The 19834-nt window shown below is 38.2% G+C and overlaps 2 long non-coding RNA genes across 2 annotated transcripts in view; both read left to right on the forward strand.

Annotated features, from left to right (window-relative positions):
* The first annotated feature begins 1300 nt into the window (after nt 1-1300).
* Nucleotides 1301-19834, forward strand: part of LOC309660943 — a 74753-nt gene continuing 56219 nt past the window's right edge. The window contains exon 1 of the long non-coding RNA XR_014263742.1: nt 1301-3532. This is a non-coding gene — a long non-coding RNA (uncharacterized lncRNA). The remainder of the gene's footprint in view (nt 3533-19834) is intronic.
* Nucleotides 3543-19834, forward strand: part of LOC309660945 — a 30711-nt gene continuing 14419 nt past the window's right edge. Inside the window, exon 1 of the long non-coding RNA XR_014263745.1 lies at nt 3543-14038. This is a non-coding gene — a long non-coding RNA (uncharacterized lncRNA). The remainder of the gene's footprint in view (nt 14039-19834) is intronic.

Here is a 19834-nt window from a genome sequence, read left to right on the forward strand (position 1 = left end):
GGGGGGAATAGGGTAAAGAAAGTCTATAAGGATGGTAACTGGTACATTTGATACAGTTCCACATCTGGGTATCTATCGTTTTTATTTTTTTCTTTTTTGGCCGCGCCGTGCAGCATGCAGGATTTTATTTCCCCGGCTAGGGATCGAACACGTGCCCCCTGCAGTGGAAGTGTGGATTCTTCACCACTGGACTGCCAGGGAAGACCCTGGATATCTATCTTAATAAAAATATGCTAAATAAGGATAATATTTTTGCAAAACAAATATTTATTGTTTACAATGGTGAATAAATGAAATCAAATGCTAGCTCATGATATACTGATTTAATAAATATGGCACAATACTTCAAGGTATATTTTCCAGGTATTAAAATTATGCTTTATGAAGATTATGGAATAAACTCAACAAATTTTTGCTATGTTACTTAATTTATACAAATTAATTCGTTTATGCAAAATTCAATGTCAAATACAATAAAAACTAGGAGAAAAGTATGCATATGAGGAAAGACAAGGAAAATACATGAAGGTAATAATTATCTTGGATTTATATGTTTGTGTGTTTTTTCTCCCTTTTCCTCAAATAGAGGAAATGTGATTATATTGAACTTGTGATTATATTTCTTCTTTGAAGGTGTGTATATATTATATACAGACAAGTATTATAAGTAACTATACATAAATATATAGTTATATCATTTATTATATTAATTTATTTTATAATAAATGTACATATTTTATTAATTTTTAAAAGTAATACATGCACGTAGTAAAATGGCCAAACAGATCAAAAAAATTTTAAACTTACAAAATTAAAATATTTTTTAAATTTTTGTCCAGTTTTATTGTGATATAATTGATACACAGCACTGTATAAATTTAAGATGTACAACATAATGATTTGACTTACATATATTGTGAAATAATTACTACAATTAGTTTAGTTAACGTCCATTATCTCCTATAGATACAAAAAAAAAAAGAAGATAAAAATGTTTTTCCTGTGATGAGAATTCTTAGGAGTTACTTTGTTCAACTTTTTTTAAAAAATTTATTTTATTTCATTTATTTATTTTTGGCTGAGTTGGGTCTTTGTTGCTGCACATGGGCTTTCTCTAGTTGCAGCAAGCGGGGGCTACCCTTCATTGCAGTGTGTGGGCTTCTCGTTGCGGTGGTTTCTCTTGTTGCAGAGAAGTGGGTCTAGGCGCGCAGGCTTTTCAGTAGTTGTGGTATGCAGTCTTCAGGAGTTCTGGCTCATGGGCTCTAGAGCACAGGCTTAGTAGTTGTGGTGCACGGGCTTAGTTGCTCTGTGGCCTGTGGCATCTTCTCAGACCAGGGATTGAACCCATGTCCCCTGCATTGGCAGGTGGTGGAGTCTTAACCACTTTGCCTCCAGGGAAGTCCCTCAACTTTCATATGTATGTGTATGCGTATATATATGTATATATATATATCATACTACAGTGTTAAATACAGTTATCATGTTGTATATTACACCCCTAGTGCTTATTTATCTTATAACTGGAAGTTAGTAACTTTTGACTATCTTCATCCAATTCCCCCTACCCCTACTCTCTGCTTCTGGAAACCACAAATCTGATCTCTTTCTCTATGTCTGAGTTTGTTCATCTGCTTGGTTTTTTTTGTTTGTTTAGATGTCACATATAAGTGAAATCATATTGTATTTATTTTCCTCTGACTTATTTCACTTAGTATAATGCCCTCAAGTTCCATCCACTTTGTTGCACTTTTTCGGGGCTGAATAATATTCCACAAATACTTTATCCATTCATCCATTGATGGACACTTAGCTTGATTCCATGTCCTGGCTATTGTAGATAGTGCTGCTATGAACATGGGGATGCAAATATCTCTCTCTTCAACATAGTGTTTTAGTTTCCTCTGGATATATTCCCAGAGGTGGAATTGCTGGATCTTATGGCAGTTCTATTTTTAATTTTTTGAGGAATCTCCATACTGTTTTTCATACTGATTGTACCAGTTTACAATCCCACCAACAGTAAACAAGGGTTTTCTTTTCTCCACATCCTCACCAGCATTTATCTCTTTTCTTTTTGAGGCTAGTCATTATAACAGGCATGAGGTGATATCTCATTGTGGTTTTGATTTGCATTTCTCTAATGATTAGTAAAAACTTACAAAAAAAATTGTTTTTTATTTCAATTCAGCTTTCCATGGCTTAACAACCATTGACTACTATTTGTATATACTTTTAGAAACTTTCTATGAAGATACATGAACATCAATGCATATATGCATAAATGAGAAGATGGTGATCACATGCTTTTACATAAATAAATTCAGTTTTGGGGCAAAACTCATCTTCTTACAGCTGTAGAACTTATGGTAACTTGTTTCTGAAAGCCAACAAGATCATCTCTGATTTCAGGGAAAGCCTAAGCCCTCTTTTAAAGGCTTTCCACTTGCTAAGTCAGGACTGTCCAGGATAATTTCCCTTTTGATTAAATTCAACTTATTTGGGATTTTAATTACATCTGCAAAATTCCTCTATAATTGTATTATAATGTAACCTACTCAAGGGAGTGGGACCCATTACCCTTGCCATATAATGTAACTTAATCATGAACATAACACCAGGGGGAAGAGATTATGGGGCCATATTGGAACTCTGCTTACCATAGTCTCTATAAGATATGTTGGGGACACTAAGCGTAATGACTTGAAAGAAACACGTAAAAGGAATCCACAGTGTTCTAACCTCAAGTTGGTGCAGAGATAAATAAGCAAACAAACACACACACACACACACACACCCTTACAATTAAACATGGGGTGATAAGTGCAAAAATAGAAGCATGTATAAGGCACCATGGGAGTTCAGAATAAGGAGCCCCCAGTTCTTTCTGCAAAGGGAAAAATCAGAGAAAGCTTCCTAGGAGAGGTATTTCTTGAAGGATGAATAAGATTAATAAGATAAACAAATACAGAACAGATACACAAAGTGAGGAGTGATGATCAACAGATAAATACCTTTGACATTTACGTAATAGTATATCTATTTAAAATAGTTTGATATTTTATTCATTTTGGACTTTTGCATTTAGTTTTTTAAAGATTGCATTATAACATTACTTACCTTGATTACTGATTTTTTTTTTTTGGCGTCTTCTTAAATTCCACATCTGAGGCAAAAGCCTCACCCTCCTCAAACTAGTCCTATCCCTGAGCATCAGATAATAGAAATATGCAGGGAACTGCAATTATTAGGGTATTGCTGAAGTACAAGGAAAGAGTAGGAGAATTGAAGGGAGGGAAGCTAGAAAAACTGGCTGGGGTAAGATGATGAAAGGTCTTGTTTGTTCTCTGAAGATAATCTCCAAAGACTTTACCCTGAGGATCACAGGGATGAGTCATGTTTTGAAACTGGAGAGTGACCAGATGAGACTGTCATTTAGAAAAGATGACACTGACAAAACCATGGAGGCTAGTTTGGAGACGTTATTTTCTGTTGAAAGAGAACAATTAGGAGGCTACTGTAGTGGTCACCCGAGGTAAGTAATTATACTTATGTTATCCATAGTATTTGGCTCACTGAAAAGTATTTTAATTTGGGGATTCACCGGCAGAAACTGAGAATTTCTTTTTGCAGAGCATGTTAGATGGCTCTTTTGACTCTCTAAATGGTAGACCTTTCGTTAACGTGATTTTTTTAATGGCAATCGCATTTATGGCTGAAGCATTTCTGTAACTATATGCAGCTTATTTCACCTGAGAATTTTTTTAAAAAACATCCTTATTGGAGTATAATTACTTTACAATGTTGTGTTAGTTGCTGCTGTATAACAAAGTGAATCAGCTATACGTATACATATATCCCCATATCCCCTCCCTCTTGCATCTCCCTCCCACCCTCCCTATCCCACCCTGCTAGGTGGACACATAGCCCCGAGCTGATCTCCCTGTGCTATGCGGCTGCTTCCCACTAGCTATCTATTTTACATTTTGTAGTGTGTATATGTCCATGCCACTCTCGTCACCTGAGAAATTTTTTTGCTAAGATGCAATGTTCTGATATGTGATGCCAGAATTGAGTCTGAGCCTATAGTTTTTATTGCATTTATATGCAGTGATGTTATGTTGGGAGTTAGGCACATGAATTCTTACCATAAAGAATTGAACAACCCAGCCTTATAATTGCTTCAGGGTCATCGATTGCCTATTTTGTCTCTGTTCAAAGTACCCAAAGGAAATCTTCCTACGGCCATTGAAGATATAGGAGTCTGCAGATGGAGACCATAACTATATAGTGTTGGCTGTGTATTGAATATACAACTAGTGAAAACTGATTCAAGGAAGGGAGTCAGGATTACAATTGGATGCTTGATTGGAAGGGCTGATATAACAAAGAGGCCAATCTATAAAAGACTATTTTACATAGTAAAGAGGTGGTATTTTTTAAAAAAGTATTTACTGTCTTGCAAGATTCTAAATATGCACAACACAAATGCCAATAAGATCATATAGCCCTTTATATGTCAACTTTATTTAATATCTCTAATACCAGTCCCCATCCCACATCGCCATATGTTCAGAATTTTTTTCTTACAAACTACGTCATGACACCAGCCCCAAATTGTTTTCTTGTTTGTTGATAAAAATTGAAGACACCAGGAAGCTTTACTTAAATTGGGGTTTTTCTTTTTCTTTTTATATTTATTTATTTATTTGGCTGCACCGGGTTAGTTGCCGCATGTGGGACCTTTAGTTGCAGCATGTGGGATCTAGTTCCCTGACCAGGGATCGAACCTGGGCCCCCTGCATTGGGAGCATGGAGTCTTAGCCCCTGGACGATCAGGGAAGTCCAAGGGTTTTCCTTTTTCAATTATAACAGGATTTAACTTTTTTAGTGTTTCTTGTCGCATAGAATAACCATCAGTTAACTAGAAAATGCCATGATTGATTCTTGAAATTAGGGACAGAGGTTTTAATTTTAGGGTTAATTGGAAACTTTTGGAAACAAAAGTAAACTCCCAAAATCAAACCAAAAATTTTAGCTTCCTTGAAGCTTGTAGTATATACCACTGAACTGACATGTTATAAAGTTTTGTGAATGCTCTGAGCATGCGAATAAAGAGATATAGTCCCAAAAGAAAACTGACCAGAGATTTAAGCAGGATGCTTCCATAGTTGGCACCATTTCAGCAGCTCCAAAAATATCTTCCCATCTCTAGAATGTACTCCATCCTTAAAATCCCACTACACATGACACGATTTTTTATTTCATAGTAGAATTTGAAAAAACAAGGTTGAAAACATAAATCTTCCTAATAGAGTTTACATTTTAATTAAATTTTTATTAAAGTAAAAATTACTGATAGCTGAGCTTTTCCTAGGAGACCACTGTGATAAGAGAAGAGTCCTGATATCCTGAATGGGAGGATGCCTTTTTGGAGGGAAAGGAAGGGAATAGAAAAGGAGACATATTGGTCACGGTCCCATTTTACCTTTACCCATTGTACTTAACAACAAGCATAAAATCTAAATTTCAACTGAAAATGAAATAAGAAGATTTGCTGAAAACTTCAAACAATACAAAAGTGTATAAAGCGCAATGCTTACACTCTACTGCGGATCACCAGTTTCTTAGACCTCTCTCCAGAAGCAACTTGTTAGGAAATGTTGAAGTTTATTCCCCCAGAAATACTTGAATATACAAACATATATGCATATATGATATACTAGTATACATAGGGTGTATACATATGTGTGCATTGTGTGTGTGTGTCTTTATTCTCTTTAGTTACCTAAATGAAAATAGAAAGTGCCTTACTTCTCCTAACAATGTGTCTTCAAGATCATTCCTTATCAGCCTACACAGACAAGCTCATTCTATTTAGTATCTGCAAAGCTAGGGTTTCTCAATCTTGGCACTACGGATATTTGGGGCCAGATAGTTCTTTGATGTGGAGGCTGGTCATGTGAATTGTAGGATGTTAGCAGCATCTCTGGTCTAAACACACTAGTGACAGTAGCACCTTCCCAGTCATAAAACCCAAAACTATCTCCAGAAATTGCCAAATGTTCCCTGAGGTGCAAAATTGCCCTTGGTTGAGAAATGTGGATTTAGGGGCCCCTATTATATAAATATGTACTCCCTTTCGATAAATATTTAGGTTGTTCTCAATTTTTGAAATCACACAAAAAATGCTGCACTGAGCATTCCAAATTCATCGTCTCTGAGTACATGTATAAGCCTATCTGTAGAATAAATTCCTAGATGAATTCACGTGTCAAAGAGGATGGGTAATTTACATTTTTATGGATATTGTCAAATTGCCCTTCTTTTACACCTATTTTGCCTTAGAACTACTCTGTCAGAATTACTTGCTGATCTCTGGGTAGGGAAGAGGATGCTCAATAAATGTTTATATCAGATATTCAAAAGCTCTAAAGACAATGATAGCAGCAGTCAATTGCATTGACCAAGGCTATGCTGGAGAAGAAGATGACATGTCAAATGTTTAGGGGAGCCTGGGAGAGGAGGAAAGGCAGCCAATTAAGAGAGGATGAGAAAGCAAACATTTATCGCATGTCTTCTATGTGCAGGTGCTGTAATACGCACTTTACGTATGTTACCTCTAGGGTGTTAGGAATTATCATTATGGCCCCTGCAGGGATTGGCTTGGGTCTCTGGGAGTGGACCCAAACCAGGTGAGCAGGCTTAAGTAGTAAACACTGCCAACATCAGTGCAAGTGCTGTGTCCCTTGTGCCGAGAAAAGAACCAACTTCTCAACAGCCTGAAGATAGACTGTTTCATAGCAGGTATATTTCATTGAAATAGTCCATTCCTCCAGCCCTTCCAAGAGTCCTATGATAGATGCTTATGTCATATTTTAATCCCCAAATCACAAACTAGTGGCTAAAATGTGGGATTGGCTCACAGACATGGTTTGGTTGTCTCCTACGTTATTATACAAAAATTGAGCCAACATTTAAAAATCAAGAGATGTTACAGAAAATCTTGAGTTCTGGTTTTTCTTTTTAAAGGGTAAAAACCTCTAACAGTGGGTAGGCATTCCACCTGGCAACAACAGGCATTAGATGAGGGAGTAGCAGATGCCTCTTAAGACAGGACATTTGCTCTCCAGTTTATCCTAGTCTCCACCACTCCCTAATGCCTCCTTGACATAAAGGTGTAGGCTCAGCTGCTATTGAAACAATAACCCTGATATATATCTTCCAGTTGAGAAGCTCCTTGTTGTAAACATTCTTTAAATCACAGTGAAAGGAAAGTTTGAAGGGAGACACAAGCAACAAGAAAAATAGTAAAGACGATAAGCCCAGATCAATGGTTCTCAAATCTGTCTGCACATTAGAATCACCTTAAAAGGCTTTTAAAAATTATGAAGGCCTGAATCTCACCTTCACTGATTTGAGAAGAATCCCAGGCATCAGTAGTTTTAAAAGGTATTCAACTGATACTAATGTAGAGAAAATATATACATATCTTAGTCCTAAATTAGGTCACTGGGTAACCTGGCACCTATAAGTACTTCAGCTTTGGATTACCTATCCCAAGCCAATCACTTTAACCACATTGCTTATACAGCTGTCACTTAGTAAACCAGTATAGTTACATTCAAAGCAAAGCACACTTCAGGACATAATAGACACTAAGTAAACTTAAGTAATTTTTCACTCACCTTGAGCCTGGGTGGGTCACGGCTCCTCTTTTCTCCCATTTTATCGGACTAACCCAGTCCATCTTATCTTCAGCGTACCATATTAATTCCTCTTTACTGTGCCCTTTCTTCCTCTCATTAACAATTCCGGTTTTCAAATGAAAAAACTGGATCTTAGCGGGCTCAGTCAACTTAGTGAAGATTATTCTCCTGGTAAAGGGCAGACTTAAGACTCAACTCACATTTTTCTGATTCCAAAAATCCACGCTCTTTCCAACCATACACATTTGTTCCCCAGTACTGTTTGTTCCTGTTCCTCTTATTTTTGAAAGCCCTCTGAATGGAAAGAAAGCCTTTTATTTCACAATGAGAAAAGAAGTTTGAGAGAAAATGCCTCTGAAGGGGGTAAAGTAATAAAATAAAACCACACTGATGTAGAAATGACTAATGGTAGATCCTTTCATAAGAATTATTACAACATTATTTTTCACTGGTTCAAGAGTTTTTACATGCTCGTTGGAAAAATATTTGGAAAATAGATAAAAAATAGAGGGAAGACATTTACTAGAGAATTATCCCTCTTGAAAACCACTCTTAATATTTCAATGTGTTTTTTTTTCTCATCCATTTATCTCAAAATTGAGATCAAATGATAGATATAATTTTCTCTCCCAATTCATCACCTAGTATTGTGTACTGACTATTTCACCAATTCACTGAAAAGTCTTTGAGTCTTTGAAAGATTTCTAATGGTTGCAAAATATCTTGTGGTGAAGAGCCACTATAATTTATTTAACCAGTTTTAGCAGAGAATGCTAGAGATGGATTTTGAAAGATGTGAGGGTATTTTACTAATGGACAGGGGAACACAGGGGCTTGTATGCTAGCTTTATGTCAATATGCATTGACCTGGTTTGCTTCCCAAGAACCACAGCCGTGACTGCCCTGTGCTCAGGGTTGATTATTTGATTTGGATTTGAACTGAATCCAAACTGGAGAGTTTAGATTATGATGCTCTTTCAAGGGAGAAAGGTCAACCTTAAAATAGAGAAAAAGGGAGGAAACAGAATAAAGGGGGATTATTTTATTAAGTTGGAAATGCATAGGTGTTTTCCTTTACTTTGAAAACAACTCTGAGAAGACAGCACTTTTTAACGGGGCACACATTGAGAAATAGAAAATGAATCTGGCATTTGAATATCTTACTTTTTTTTTTTTTTAAGAATTTCTTTTTCTTTTTTAAATTAATTAAATTTATTGGCTACATTGGGTCTTCGTTGCTGTGCGTGGGCTTTCTCTAGTTGTGGCGAGCGGGGGCTACTCCTCCTTGCAGTGCGTGGGCTTCTTACTGTGGTGGCTTCTCTTGTTGTGGAGCATGGGCCCTAGGCACGCGGGCTTCAGTAGCTGTGGCACGTGGGCTTAGTAGTTGTGGCTCACGGGCTCTAGAGCGCAGGCTCAGTAGTTGTGGCGCACGGGCTTAGCTGCTCTGCGGCATGTGGGATCTTCCCAGACCAGGGCTCAAACCCGTGTCTCCTGTGTTGGCAGGCGGATTCTTAACAACTGCGCCACCAGGGAAGCCTCTGAATATCTTACTTCTTAAACTAGCACTGTCACTAATTGATTATGAGATTTTAAACTTTAACATTTAAGCATTATTCATTGGATATATATACTGTGCATAACACTAGACATTTAGGATATAATGATGGCCAAGAGAGACACATAATTCATCTTCTGGTTGACTTGGAAGATAAAATAACATTATTATGCAACGTGACTTTCTCATTTATAAAATGAAGGGATTTCTGTGGCCTCTTTCAGTAATAAACTATTATTTTCTCACCTTATTCATTAATTTAAGAAACATTTATGAAATGACTGCTGTGTTGCATGCATTTTGCTAGTTGTTGCTGATGCAAAGTTACTTGCTCTTAAGGAACACACTGTGCAGTGAAAGTAGGTAATAGAAGCATAATTTACAATAAAGTGCAATGGCTTGCCATTATGGAAGTATGCACTGGGTGATTAGGGTCACATACCGGAAGCATCTGTTTTTCTGAGAGAGAATGGAAAGTCTGGGACAGTGTAGAAGAGGGGAAGAAAATGAGTTTTTATAACACAGGAGCGAAAGCATTCGTGCAGAAAATCTGGGAAGGGAAGTGTAGCACATATAGCACCACAAGAGTATGAGAGGATATTCTATACTCAGAAAATGATTGAAATATAAGGTGTGTTTATTAATCTATCCATTCTACAAACATTTATCGCACATATAGAGTGCTGGGGTACTGTGCTGAGCCAGGGGAATAAAATGATGTTCAACAGCAATGTGGGTCCCGATTTCAGAGGGCTTCAAGCTGATTGGTGGAGACACACAATAGGCACATAATCACACAGATAAATATATAATTACAAGTAGTTACAAGGGCTATGAGGGAAAACCCTCAGAGTCACCCCAGTAGGCTTAAGAAGTTTAAGAATCATCTTATGAGAGGGTGCAAAACATTCAAAGTAGTAGAAATAATATGTCCAAAATATCTTTTAAAGAAGGTTGGACGTGGTGATTTGGTGGGATGTATAGTGTCACGTGGCTGAAGTATGCAGGACAAGGGGATTTGTTCATGGTGAATTTGAAGCAGAGACTTAGGCCAAGTCCCAAGGGCCATCTTGGGCCATGATGATAGGTACTTACTGAAGTCTTTGATTATGCCTTACCTTTAATAATGTGGTCTTCAAGTCCTATATTATCTGGTCTCTACTTAGTCCCCAAGTTTCTTCTTTTACTGTGTTTCTCCTCCTAAGTGAACCTCTGGAAACTTCTACCAGTTATTTCCTTTATAGGAACTGCTCTTCCCCAATTCCCATGGTTATCATGGTACTCCCAGCCTCAGCTCACACTCCCAGCCTCATCACAGATGCTGACTTCTGGTGACTGGTTTTAGGAATCCACACAATCCAAGATAGACCAATCAAAGTACCCCTCGTTTCAAGCCAGAGTATATGGGTCAAGGGTTTTTTCAATAAGTTTGTTCCTGAATCATTAGTCTTTATTTAAAATTGCAAAGGATATGTGATAACTCACACCATGAGTTACACTGAGTGCTAGTTATACCATTAAAAAAATTGTTTTTACTAACAACTTGAGCAGAGAAATAGTACAGGATCTTCTGAGCCTTCATAATTGTGTCTGGAGTGTACCTGGAACAAATGGTATTTGCTGTAGACAAAAATGTCCGAGAGAAAAATGTCACCCACATCCACACCACACTGCATATTTATGGATTAGCCTAAAGGAGGGTGGAAGAGATCTGACATCTGTAAGTAAAAAATACTTTATCAGGGAATCTCTGGACCCAGGAGCAGGCAAAGGAAGTATGAATTCCATGGGTCAGGTTTGCACTCTGACATCTCTGGGAATAGCCTTGAGGAGTCTCTACATACTGGGGTCACCAATACCAATGACCTTGGCATTTTTCTGTAAACTGTCTCAGTCAAGTACACTGCTGAACCTCAAGAAAAGAAGAGAGAGAAAAATTTTTTACTCTTCACTTAATGAAAAGAGGTACATGCCCATACCAGCACTTTACAGCAAAAGAGGGCATAGAAGACTCAGGAATTTTAGTAATTCAAGCACCAGTAACTTGCAAAACACATACATCATCCCATTGATGGAGATTATCTTTCCTGGGGCGTTTAGGGTTCTCTGATGGAGTGGTCATTCTAGAAGGAAACAAAAGCTTCTTATAAAACATGTCTAGAGAAAATTTCTCCTCTAAGAAGGCTATTTTCTCAAACCAAGTGTGAAGAGGACATATACTTGGCTATCCCAAATACAGAGTAGAGAGGGGACAGATGTTATAGTCAGACCACTTTCACACTTCCTAAGAAGTGAGATTTGCCATCTGTAATGCTGTCTTAAGGTGTATGCTTCTAAAGGGAGATTTTGAATTATTACTCCATGAATGAATGAAATGCTAATTTGGAGGGGATGATGAGGAGAGATGTTAAAAAGGTATAGCACATAAAAAGCTCCAAATGAGTGTGTGGTTAATTAAGTTTAGTAAAATTGTGTTAAACATGTGCAGGACTTTTCAGAGCCTTTAATAAATAAATTTATGTTGTGAATCTCAAAAAAAGTATAACCATACCATGATTTCCAAAGTTTACTTACCTAAGGAAAGCTTTTATTTTTCTACTCAGTTTCTTGAAGTTCTAATTCTTAAAATAATACCACTAAATACTAATTGAGCTTTAATATGTTCTAGGAACTGCTGTAATTGGTTTACACAAATTATTTAATACTCATGACAAGTCTAAGATGTAGAATCTATTACTCCTCTCATTTTGCAGCGAGGAAAACTATGATTCTGTGTATTTAGCATCTTCCCCAAAGCACATTGCTTTTGTATGGAGATGTTTTGCTTTGAACCAAGGCAGTCTGACTCCAGAACTTTTGTTGTTAGTCACCTGATCTTGCCACCCGTAGTTCCTTAGAATAGCACGAAGAAAAGCTGGCAAAGAATATAGAACTCCCTAACAGTGCTTGCCTTCTATATGAATAGGTCTTTTATTACCTGGAGCTATGCTGTTTTAGAACACGTGATTTCCCTAAAAAATAGGGAAATAGGATTCATGACAATGAGTCATGTTTTAGAGGGATCCACCATTATTTCTACAAGGGAACTTACCAAACAATTTATTTTTAAAAGACAACATCATAGAAAACCTTAGCCATGCTTTCCTGTTGTCCCTTACCTGGGGAGGTGGGTGGGTGGGTTTTTAATTAATTCCTTTTGAAAATGAATCCTTGGGGACTATACACACATTTACTACAACACAAAATCAAGAATACACCTGGATTCTTTCTAGGCTTTCCATCAATTTTAGATCACACTCTAGTCAGGACAAGCTTTGTCCCGAGATTCAGGAACTCTAGGAATTATTAAGTGGAATAAGAAGCATACTAGAATCTCCCCAAAAGCCTATCATTGACCTTTTCCTGATTCTATATTAAAGTCCCTGACTTACAGATAGTTACAAACTTCCTGACTCAATTGGCACTTAGTCCTGGGAGACTAAGGTGTTCTTTGTGATACCTGGTGGGGTTACTTGGTTTGTATATCTGTCCCTTGTGATGTTTTTAATTGTATGGCACTGTAACCATTGATATAACTCATCCTGAACTTGGAAGAAGGTGGTGGGAGAAATCTGGGGGGAACGGATCTTCTTGAGAATATTATTGATGGAGAACATGTTGAGGGAGATATAATGGGTTAAAGTTAGGATTTCCCTTCATTCTTTCACTATACCACACTCTAGTTTTAATATTGGTAAAATCCTGAGAAGTAGATGCAATTCTTTTACGATAAGAAAAAGTTAATTTGCTACTACATTGCCAGGTGAGGAAAGCGGGACTAATTTCAATCAGACACCCTCTGATGATCTAATATTAGATTTGGCATGCATAAACACAGCAGGGATTTCTGTACTTTATGATGCTGGACTCGTGTGAAAGGAGGCATGAACTTAGATGAGCTTTTTCTGGACACCCCTCACCCAAACCTCCAAGATATATTGACATCTAAGAAAACGCTTTGATTTAAAGATAGTTTTATATTTTACAAAGCAATTTTATGCATGATGACTTCATTGAATCTTCACAACACTCTATGATGGTTATTATTATTTCCCTATTTTGTGAATGAGGAAAGAGTATGAGAGAAGTTAAATAACTTGCCCAAGTCACAAGTTAATAAGCAAACGAACTTCAGACTTCAGAATTAGGTCCCTGTCTGGCACTCCTTTTCCTATACCTTCCATTAACAGTCCCAAACTCACCAACATTCGGAGAAGTACAAACAAGGAAGCATCGTTTAAACCAGTAGAGATTCCACACTGACTATTAAATGATCACATGTATTTTTTATTATAATATTCAAATATGAAGGGAGATACGTGATTTGCTCTTCTCAAATTTGCCTGGTGGATTGAAAATCCAATATGGTTTGCTTGTAGCAGAGTTTGAAAAGTTTCAGACCTTTCTATCTAATATTTCTACTACAAGTAAGCCATATTTTGTTAAAATGGAAAAAAGAAATTTTACGTACCAAGTTGTTTATTGATATTTATTTTTAATGATGACACAAAGTAAATATTTCTCAAAGACTATAGTGACTTAATGGTAGACAAAGCAATTGAATATTATGCAACCATTAAAATAACATTTACGAGATGCTTTTAATAATACGGAAAATTCTTTTTATGAAGATAAGAAGAAAAGCAGAATATACAAGTGTATATATTTGAGAAATAAGCATACAAAGGAAACAGAAGGAAATAACTGGAATCTCATCAGTATTTGGAATGATGGAATTGTGAGTAATAATATATGTATTCTTTTTTCTGCTTCTATGCATTTTGAAGGTTTTCCAAAATGACCATTTTTTCTTTGTAATTTAAAACCAATTTTTTAAAAGGTAACAATGCATTTTTAAAAAATCAGGTGAAAGCATTTGGTGCACTAGTATGATATTTTGGCTAGCATTTTTTCCTGAAATCAGGGAACCTGGCTGTGTTCAATTTGTAGGTTATGCTAACCGATCTCTAAAGGATCTTTCTGCATCTCTTTCCTATGATTATCAGACCAGAATGACTATTTACCATCGTTTGGCTAGCCACATTCAATTCTTCCTTCCTAAGAGCACCTTGATGTCCTTTCGGGGCAACTCTTCATTGTATATAGTCAGGGTGTGAGGTAGGGCTGCTTTTCCATTCTTTCTCCTCCTCTAGGTTACCCATATGCTGAGGCCTTGAATTTTGACCTAGTGGCTCTAGAAGAGAGTGTTAGGTAAAGATCATTTGATTTCCAGCTGGTCAGACATTTCCTGCTATGGAACTACTGCTGTGTTTCCTCCTAATACTTTGGAGCTCTTTTGATGCCTGTTCATTTGTAAGCCTAGTTCTCCAGCCTTCTATCAGTTCTGTGACTTCCTTCTTATCATTCACTTCCATTGAATTGATCTAGAATCGGGTTCCATTGCTTTGAATCCAGAATGCTGATTAATGCACACACTGACAACCATTCTACATGGTGAGTATCAGCAAATACTTTCCTTCAGGTCCATAAAAGTTAGCAAGAAAACATTTCAGCATCCAAATAAAATTAAAATAAAGACTAACTGCCGTAACATAACACCTCACCCAGAAGGACCTAGTGAAAACACCACAGGCTACAATATATCAATTCAAAACTTTAAAATGTTCTAATGTCGTAAACACATTTTAGGCTTCCATATGATCTGAGAACTAATTCCCAGAGTAGCCATGAATGGGTGGGCTCAGAGAGATCAAAATGTCATTTTCCAATTTGAAGCAGAATGCTGCAGTACATTGCAGGGTTCTTGATTATCTTATGCTCCTAGATGCGGGTTGTTTTTTTTTTTTTTTCTGGTTGTACACTGGCTGTTCTTCAAGAATTTTGTTGAGAAGGACATAGACTTTGGCCAGTTTAAGCTCAGTGTTCTGAAGATAACCTGCTAATGCTCCAATTCCTTTGTAATTAAAATATTCCTGGAGTGGTGCATTGGATTTGTCATAACTCTCTCGTGACAGCGGAGCCAAGCAGAAGACCCAAGACTGTTTCCTACAGTCTTTTACATAATATTCCCCAGGATAGACACTCACCTCCTTCAAGCAGCTTTAACTCAATGAGGCAAGCGTTCTCTTACAGGGTCCAGAAACCAAAGCAGCTTTTAAAACAGGAAGCTGACACAATTGGCTTTGAGTTCTGTCCTAAAGAGAGATTTTGTCAGCTTTGGTTCTATTTGCTTAGCTAGTGGGTTAACCAAGATAAAAAGTTTGACATGCAAATAGATTTCCTCAAAAGAATACAAACAGGGCTTCCCTGGTGGCGCAATGGTCGAGAATCTGCCTGCCAATGCAGGGGACACGGGTTCGAGCCCTGGTCTGGGAAGATCCCACATGCCGCGGAGCAACTGGGCCCGTGAGCCACAGCTACTGAGCCTGCGCGTCTGGAGCCTGTGCTCTGCAACAACAGAGGCCTCGATAGTGAGAGGCCCGCGCACCGCGATGAAGAGTGCCCCCCGCTCGCCGCAACTAGAGAAAGCCCTCGCACAGAAACGAAGACCCAACACAGCAAAAATAAATAAATAAATAAATTTATTAAAAAAAAAAAAAAAAAAAAAGAATACAAAGCCACCATCCCTTCAAAAACAGCAGTGAGGCAGGAGGCTCCTGGTTGTGACGGGGTCTGGAGAGCTTGCGTTTGTTTCCCCGTGTATAGATCATTAGTCTCTCTCCCTCCCTCCATCCCTTCTCCTCTCCCAGCTTACCTGGGGTGAGGAGGGCAGGAGGTGCTGCCAGGTCTCCTGAAGAGGTGACAGCCGGAGGATGACACAGCATATTTAGGACTCCGGAAAATCAAGAGCCTCTGCTTCCGTTTTAGATCTGAAGTAATGCCTTCTGTGTTTCCACTTATAATGCTGTCTAGTCCCAGACATAAAACCTTTCCTCCTAATTTCTTCCCAGCCATGCCAACTCTCTCCTCCAAAGCCTGGGCGGTGTTTCCTCATCCTTTTTGTCAGCTGAAGACTGTATTACTGAACTTCAGCGGTCATAAGATGAGCGCAACCTGCCTTTCTCCACCTTCCTTTGCCCTCAGCTGGCTAGTACTGCTTCAGGCACTAATTCTCTTCCCTGCCCTGGTTCTCCTGCCTTCAGACACCCTTTTGCTTAGGTGCCCTTTCTGGTTCTACTCATTAAAGTTAAACCTTTCCCATGTCCTCTTTTTTTTTGCATCAATTCTTTGTTTTTACTATCCTTCCTAGGGACCAGGTATTATAAGCACTGAAATACAACAGTGATGTAGAAACACATGGTCCCTGTTCTCAGAGCTTACCATTTAGCAGAGAAACAGAAAATGAATTACAGTGCATAGAATAAGTGGTGGATGAAGACGAGCGCTATGGGGATAATGTCATGGCTCCTCCCATTACATTGTTGGGATGGGGGGATGTCTTCCTTGATAAAGTAAGAGCTAAATGAGCGGGGAGATTAAGTAGGAGTCAGCTAGGTGAAGTAGGTGAGTCTAACAAACCAAGGAAACAGGTTTTTTTGTTCTTATTTTTGTCAATTGTGTAGTTAATGCATACATATCGTGAACTTTTTGGAAAACAGAAAATGATAAAGAAGGGACAAAAACAATTATCTTAAGTCCTTATCACTCAGATATGAACCATGAACATTATGGCACCTTTTCTTCTTATCTTGGGTGTGGGTGTGTCGGGGGATGAGGAAGTAATGAAGAAATGAGCTAGATTTTGTATTTTTCAAATTATTTACTGAATATACAATTATAAATACTGCTTTTTTTTTCACTTAAAATTGTACTGTAAACTTTGTTTCGCTCCATTAAAGCTTTCAAAAATATCATTTAAATGGCTCATTTAGTCTTTCTACACGAGTCCCTCCTGGTTCCTCTCCCTCCTTTGGTCACACCAGTAATCTCTCTTGTTCATGCCTCCAAACCAGACTTGCCTTCTTAGCACTCCCTAGGAATTGATAATATTGGTCACACTTGTAATCCCCATCGTTCGTGTGAATTCAGAATGGCCCAGTGCCCCCAAAGTGGTTAGATGAAAGGTGCCTAAACCTAGGGCATTCCAGGCATCAATTCACTGCCTTTGGAACTCTCTTCTGTGTGTGGTCACTAAGTGTTTCTGACGAATCTATCAGTTGATGTTCCTTTAAAACATAAACAAGAATCCAAAGCCAACACACCTTGGCTAAATCTACTCTGAACCTTATTTTCCTCCTTTCATTGGGCAACATCTCAGTCTGTCACACTGTGAATTATTGATTTTGCCAGTCATCATTTGTCCTGGAACTTTCCCTTTAATCAGGGTTAGGGAAGGGGTTAGGACATCATGTGCCTGATATTGATAGCTTCCCTTGCTGAAATAGTTAATTCATAGACAACTGCTCTGCAAATCCCTGCAAGGAAGCCACCATTATCACATCTGTATTTCCCCCGTCATTATTATTATCACCATCGTCAACATTATCATTATTATTGATACCATTCACAGTATGCTCCCTATACACCAGTCATTGTGCTTAGTGAGTTACTCATGTTATTGAAATTTCAAAATAACCACGTGAGATAAGTGGTATTTGCATGCCTATTTCCAAGAATTAAGAAAAAAAAAAAAGTTAGTAAATGCCTGGGCTAATGATTGAACCACATTTATCTGATTCTGGAGTGTGGTGTGTGACCTTAGGAGAGAAAGAACATGAGAAGGAGTGTGTGTGTGGTGGTGGGGGGGGCAAGTGTGTGTGTGTTTGAGAGAGAGAGAAGGCAGAGAGAAGGAAACTGGGAGAAGCATAGTTAGAAAAGAGAAAGACTAGAGAATATTGTCACATTCCGTGTATTTGAGAGAGCTCATTAGCCTTTACGTTTCTTACTTCACAAAGGCCATTAGGCAGAAACCTAATGTCTGTATTGGCACTGAGAACCCAAAGAATTCTATGGAAAAGGAAAATGTTATTCATTTGCACTCATGGATTCTATTTCTCCACACATATTACTATTATACTGGTTGCTCTCTTCTCTCTACTAAATACAGGTCTTTCTGATAGTTTTCCTTCCAGCCTCATTTAGTCCTGGAATCAAATGGAAGTCCAAGCTGCTGTATTTTAAGCTTAGATGGGTGATGATACAGCCAGTTGGCCAATGGATTTCTTGAGGTATAGTCACATACTTTTATTTCTATTTACTTTTCTGTTTTCTTTTACTTTTCCTCCACCTCTATCATGGTACCAAATATAGTAAGGAAAACATACAGATATCTAATTTTAATCATATTTAAAATTTTCTGTATGTTATGATGTGTTGATGTCTTAAAATACTTTTCTGGCTGGGAAGAGACTCCCCTTCAAGGGCTAGCCAATGCTTAGAGACAGCAAAGGGCCCAGCCTGGAGCTGACTTTGATATACAAACTCACCAATCCAGAGCCAGACCTCCTCTATCTGATTCCTACAGCCCAGGAGGCAATATTCCTTTGCCTTAATCATCCCAAGGCCAAGTGCTAGGCAACTAGAGATCACTTCTCTAGCCCAAAGGCAGTCAAAACTATGCAATCTATCCAATCCTAAACTATTTACCCCTCCCTAACATGTCTTTCCTATGGAAATCCCAATAAAAGCCCTCAACCTATCCCCTGGTCCTGCTTCTGCTTCCTGAAACCTGATGTTCCTCCTGTAGCTCTTCAGTAAGTCATGCCTCACTAGAGGAACTTTGAGTAACATTAAATCTTTCTTTCAATGAACTGACCTCTCCATATCATCACTCAGTCACCTTAAAAATTAAAACCTGGGCACAGAAAATGTTTAAGGTATGATATTTGTGGCAGATGTATTCTAAGGTGCCCCCATGGTCTCCATCTCCTGGTGTGCATGTCCTTGTGGAATTGCATACCCTAAAGCATGAGCAGGACCTGTGACTTTCCTCTACCCAGTGGAATATGGCAAAGATGATGGGATACCACTTTTACGATTATATTACATTATAAAAGATTCCATCCTGCTGGGATGCTCATTCTTGAGACTCTTTTTGCTGGCTTGGTGAAGTAAGTGGCCATGTTGGAGAAGCCTTCATGGCAAAGAACTCTGGACAACCCCTAGTTGTTGAGAGCGGCCTCCAGCCCACAGCCAGCAAGGAGCTGGGGCCCTAAGTCCACCTCAAAGAAACAGATTCTGAGAACAACCTGAGTGAGTTTGGAAATGGATTCTTTTCATTTGAGTCTCCAGGTAAGAATGCAGCCCACTTGACATACCTTGAATGTAGTCTTGTGAGATGGTCAAGCAGAAGATTCTGCTAAGCCATTCTCAAGCTCTCACAGAAGCTATCAGAGAATGCATGTGTGTTCTTTTAAGCTGCTAAATTTGTGGTAATTTTTATGTAGCAATAGATAACTAAAAAAGCATTTGAGGGCCATCTCACTTGTCTTCCTTTCCTTCCTGATTCCTTCTAACAGAAGTCACCAGTAACCTACATATCACCAGCAGAGTGGATCCTATTGGTCTTTATATTACAGGTCCTCTCAGTGACATTCCCACCTACATCTTTTGAAACTCTGAGATCATTTGAAGC

This window comes from Balaenoptera physalus, assembly GCF_965194825.1.
Source record: "Balaenoptera physalus genome assembly, chromosome: 5".
NCBI lineage: Eukaryota > Metazoa > Chordata > Mammalia > Artiodactyla > Balaenopteridae > Balaenoptera > Balaenoptera physalus.